The 5,682-nt window shown below is 41.3% G+C and overlaps 1 protein-coding gene across 2 annotated transcripts in view; it reads left to right on the top strand.

Moving 5' to 3' along the window:
- Positions 1-1,962: 1,962 nt before the first annotated feature.
- Positions 1,963-5,682, top strand: part of stat5a (signal transducer and activator of transcription 5a) — a 54,152-nt gene continuing 50,432 nt past the window's right edge. For both annotated transcript variants that reach the window (XM_087175930.1, XM_023413714.2), the window contains exon 1: positions 1,963-2,131. The gene's annotated coding sequence lies outside the window, so the exon portion shown is untranslated. The remainder of the gene's footprint in view (positions 2,132-5,682) is intronic.

The raw sequence follows: 5,682 nt of genomic DNA, 5'->3' as shown, positions 1-5,682 counted from the left end.
AGAAATGACCTAAGAGATTACACTTTCTATTTTCTTGACACACTCACTGGACTTTCCTACCTGGAAACCCCATATTGAGTGTGTGCAGCTCCACTACATCCTCAGCTGTATTGTAGCACTGATGTGATCGGCAATGGCGTGACTGCTGGGATTCCCATGAGTTCATTTAGAGAATATGTGACAGCTGAAATGAAACAGCTAAACAAAGAGGAACAGTAAGGAAGCAGTTTCTGCATCACTGGTCTGCTTGCTCACACTCTGTCTTGTGTGTGTGTGTGTGTGTGTGTATTTTGTCTCAGTGATAGGAAATGAACACAGACTGGTTAGAGGAGATGAGGGGGTGAGGAGATGAACATCTATTACCGTCAGCAGCTGCTGATTCAGCTGTCTGAGGAAGCAACAGTCAACTTTCACCTCTAGCCTGTGGCCAATCGATCTAGAGAATTGATGAAACTGTGTGCGTGTGTGTGTGTGTGTGTACTAAGATAAAAGATGACTTTTTGACATGGGTGTGGGAAAATGAAGTCACTTATTTCTGCAGCATGACTGGGGACTTTTCAGATCACAGTCAGCAGCAACATTCAAAACAAACTCTGGACTTTTACCCTTTTGTTTCTTGTTGATTGTGACATAACCAACTTACTGTATAGCCACAGGTGAGAGACGTAACAATGTGCCGTGTCTGCCCATGTTGTGAATTATATGTTTTTTGTGTAAAATTTCTTGAACACAGTAACATGTAAGATGCCACCACTGGCACATAGGACACATAAGAGTATGTGGATTCTGTGGATCCCTCTATGTGGTTCTTTGGGATAAATAAGGCAGCACAGATGCAGCAAAACAGAATAAACAGGCATCTTTTCCTCAACAATCAACAAGTGTTCACATGCTGGCTGTTGCCCTTTTATGTGGAGCCTATTTAGTTTTGTTTCAGGCAGCAATATGTGGCTCCCTATATGCTGGATGTGCCTCAGGCCCACATTGTCCTGTAATTAATTTAATTAATTTTGGCAGGTTTATCTTTGGTGCCTGCCACCTCATCCCTCTCTCTCTCCCTCTCTCTCTTTCTCCCCTTTTCATTCCACTGATAAAAGTGAGATAAGGTGGTGGTGGTGGTGGTGGGGGGGGTCATTAATTACAACTCTATTGTGTATTGTGTATTTCATAAAAGCACACAATTATGAAAAAAATAACCCTTTCCTGAATCGATTATGCTTTTTGTTTTTCACCAGTAGGTGTCGCTGTTCTCCAGCACTCCAGGGCGACGGATAAGGAAGCGAGTTTTACACTGAGTTGGATGGAAGATTTACTGCACAGTAGAATAGATTAAGTCTAATCATCTAATCTAATAACTGTGTGCAGCAGTGAACAGCTTTGATCAGAGCAAGTCAGAGAAGAGTGAGTGTGAATTTAATGACCTGCAGCAACAAGGGAACAATTTAAGTGCGATCTCTAATTTATTTATTTAATTAGTTATCAATGTACAATTATTATAATTATTTACATTATTGACATTATTATTATTATTATTATTTATTAATTTATTTATTTATTGTAGCAGTGATAGTTATTTTTAGTGGTTTTGCTGAACGGTAATATAGTATTACTCAAGTCCTTCAAATTCGAAACATTGCAGATACCATAGGCCACAGCACAAAGACAATAAAATTAAATTAAAATTAAATAACATTGAATATATCATTCTGAACACACACACAAAGACGATCATATTGTTGCGTCTTGTTGCTGCATGAAAGAAGGCTTTCGGTTCCTTAAGCCTGTGTTGAACATGAGTCCAAATCAATCATCCCCAGGAGGGAAATCAGTAGAAACTGTTACTCCTGACAGAGTGCAAGAACCGCCGGAAGTGGGCGGCTTGTCAGAGAGAGAGAGAGAGAGAGAGAGAGAGAGAGAGAGAGAGAGAGAGAGAGAGAGAGACACACACACACACACCCACAGAGAGAGACATAGAGAGAGAGAGATTGGTGAACTGTGAAGCGAACTGCTGGAAACTAGCCGACTGACTGACTGACTGATTGAGAGATCCCCGTCGTAGGTTGCTATCGTCGCTGCAGCCTCTCCACGCATTTTATGAAAAAGGTCCAGCAGCTCCAGTCGCTCCACAGAGGTAAGTGTGACAGTTTAACGTCTTCTAACATGTTTCGCCTGTAGAAGGTGAAACGTCCTCGGCTCGTCCCGCTGACTGTCCCCGTTGCGAAAGAATATTCTCACAGCGCTTTGTAAACAAACTGCGAGTGGAGGAGGCAGCGGGCGGCAGACGCTGCTCACACAGACATGTTTGGATGCATATAATGTCACTTTCTGTCGAGTTTTGCGTGTGTGATACTTTTTCTTACTTCTCTTCTCTGTTCTTTTTTTTTTTTTTTAATTATTATTATTAACGCCGCTGAATCAACAGGCAGGTCTCCCTGCGCAGACGAAGGAATCCCTTTGGTATTTCTATAATAATCCTCACGGACTGACAGCGTGTCGGTGCCATTGAATTTACTGTCACCCGGTCGAAGGCTACTTGTTGGCGTTTTAATCTCATGTGTGGTCTCTTCGTTCCATTACTGCTATAGAAACAACATGTATATATTTAACCAAGCTTTATGGCATGTGACTGTGACATTCTCACTGCTGTAATGGTGCCACAAGGACTCACTGTTATAACGGCATCTCTCTACAATGTGAAGTTTTGCTATAGGGTTAAACCTTCCTACCAGCCTCCATTTACTGGCGAACCTATATGAGGCAATGATTTTTCGGCTGAGGTGAAATAGGACCATAAAGATAACCTGCAACACACACACGCACACAGTTTGCACAGGCTTTGGCTCTAGTGCAGCACCAAGCTTCAAAAGTTTGACAGGTGAAAGCCTGACCGAGAGACTGTCTTACTCCTTTGGCACCATGCTCAGTACTTATAGCCTCTGACCTGCTGTAATCTAATGCAGTTTGGAGCTACTTTAATAACTGGGGAGTTCCATTTTGTGGGAATAGGTTTTCGCTTCACACTTACAGTAAGAAGTCTTGTACTTTGTCCTCCATGACATTTGTCTGACTGCTGACGTTACTTTGAAGATAAAGACATTACATGCAAAACACAAAATTGATGAACCAAGTTCATGAAGTAACAGCAGTTACACCAGCTACAACCTAAAATACTGCTTATATCAACAATTAAAGACTCTGTAGAATGAGCACTTTCACTTTTGGTATTTGAATTACAATTTACTGTTGATACTTCTTGAACTTCTGCTAGTAACAGTTTAGTTTTATTCAAGTAAAAGCTTTAGTGTAAGCTGTAAAAAGAAAAAAGCTGTAGTGATAACATGATACATTTTATGTGAATAATAAACTGATTTCTTAGAAAATGCATGAAGATCATTAGAATGTGGATATGATATTCAAATAAAACTAAAAACCACCTTAAAGTCACTCAGTTGTAGGCTCTATTACAGTATGGGAGATTTCCCAAAAAACGACAAAAAGGTCACCATAATCTAACCGTTACAACTCCACACCAGAACATGGTAAAAACCTTTATACTGTATAAATACAACAGTTTTTTTCTTACACTCTAAGAAAATGGCTAGAGAAGAAGCTCAGGACAATCTGAGGCTTGTATGCTGCCATAACCATAACTGGTCTGTGTCAACTCTCTTCACGTAGCCATTGTCATGTTCTCCCAAAAGGTGAATCATAAAGTTGAAAGGTGTTGAGTGTTAATACAACAGGAGTATCTTATAGCAGTCCCTCTAATCGTGCACTGCTGTGAATCAGAGGACTCATTGTTTCTCTGCATTTGCCTGTTGACGTGTGGTATGAAAACACATGAAAGGATGGTTCATAAAGGTCAATACGAAGCTGACTGTCAAAATTGGAACGCGCGACTCCAGAATTGAGACCCTGGTGTTTGTGCTTGCTTACAAACAGAATTAAAATGTCACAGACACTTTGAAGACTCTGTCATTTCCAAGAATATTGTGTGTGCGTGTGTGTGTGTGTGTGTGTGTGTGTGTGTGTGTGTGTGTGTGTGTGAGTATGCATTTGTCCCTGTGTATTTGTGAGTGTGCAGATGAGCTTACCTGCACTAACTGCACCCTCCAGATATGCATCCTTTGTCATTCTGTTATTGGCTGAATGCCTAGTTGCTCTGATAAGACTTTGGGTGTTTTCCTTTGGACTTACAGAAAGATTTCTTCTAGATGCCTGCCGTCAAGCTGAAATTGACTTTGTCCCCTGTTGCTCTTGGTAATTGAGAATTACATGTTGTGATAATAATGCCCTCTGCCCGCTGTGATAATGTCTCCCCTTGAGGCTGCTGTGTCAAAAGTTTGGATGCGGTCTATGACTACTGTAGGAGTCCTCTACTCTCAACGCAGCAATAGAAATGTTAGAAGGTGACACCTTCATGTTTGGCTTTTAGCAGTGCTGAAGTGAGTCAAAAATCAACAGCGATTTTGATAATTGATTCATCATTTTGTCATTTACGGTTACTGCATTTCTCTGTTTTATTACTCCAGATTCTTTCTTATCACTTGTCTTTTATTATCAGTAATCCCTGCATGTTTGCTCTCTCAATCTATAAAACATTCCAGAGAGAAAATAATGGCCTGTGACTTTCAGCATTTAACCCTGTTGGCAAGCACGGCGTTACCCTGCATGCTCCCTCTGTCATTGCTGTGCATGGTGCACGGGAAGGGAGGGTTTCCCCAGGTTTCTGTGAAAAGGAGGGTGTTTTGGACTGGCACGGGAACATGGCATGCTGGCCAGGCATGAATTGGCTGGCACATTGTGTCCCTGACAGAAAGACCCAGATGCAGCAGGAGCAGCAGCAGGGGAGACAGGGGAAACCAGTGTTTTATCCTACGAGCCCACTGTGCCATGTGCTCACAGCATGGCACTTGTCCTTAATCCTATCTCTGCTTCTCACTTTTTCACTCTCCACTGCCAGATGAGTGAAGGGTTCAGCAAGCCTGGAGATGCTGATGAGAAAATTTGAGTACAGTAAGTAGGGATGGGGTGGGGGGGTTAGTGTTAGTTAGGAAGGACAATACAGGAGGCATGTTCTCAGCATTGACATCATGAGTAGCTGGAAGTGAGCCGATTAGAGCAGTGGTTTTTGATGTGGTTGAGCTATGAGTCAAAGGTGTGAGAATCATCTAAGCACTAATGACTATGCTTAGCACAGGGCTTCCTGTCAGTGTCAACAGAGGAGGAGAAGATGGATGGATGAACGAGTTACATGGAAGAAGAATTTCCGTTGCTTGTGATCCTGTTCTCTGATGATACTTTTTTGGTGCAAATGATCGGTCATGTGAAGAATCTCACATTCATAAACAGCGAAAGGCAAACAGGGGTGGGGGTGTGTTGGTGGTAGGGTTGTCACGATACCAAATTTCTGTTTCGATACCGATACCAATATGTATTTCGATACTTTTTGATACTTTTCGATACTTTTTGTAAAAAATATTTCATTATATTATGTATTGCCTTAATGGGTTATTTAAATATTTAAAGAATGTAATTTAATTTTTAAAAATATAATTTTTAATGTATTTATTAACCATGGACATGTTTTAGCTCTCTGTATGCAGGCTACTGTAGGTTTACTACTGGGCTGGGAGGGGCTTTGTACTTCTTTCATTGACATTACAGTGCAGTGAACAGGTG

This window comes from Seriola lalandi, unplaced genomic scaffold (genome assembly GCF_002814215.2).
Source record: "Seriola lalandi dorsalis isolate HSWRI2012SDOR001 ecotype SW California unplaced genomic scaffold, Sedor1 jcf7180002054519, whole genome shotgun sequence".
In the NCBI taxonomy this organism is placed as follows: Eukaryota; Metazoa; Chordata; class Actinopteri; order Carangiformes; family Carangidae; genus Seriola; species Seriola lalandi.
The sequence above is the reverse complement of the archived record's forward strand: the minus strand, read 5'-3'. Positions and strand labels throughout refer to the sequence as shown.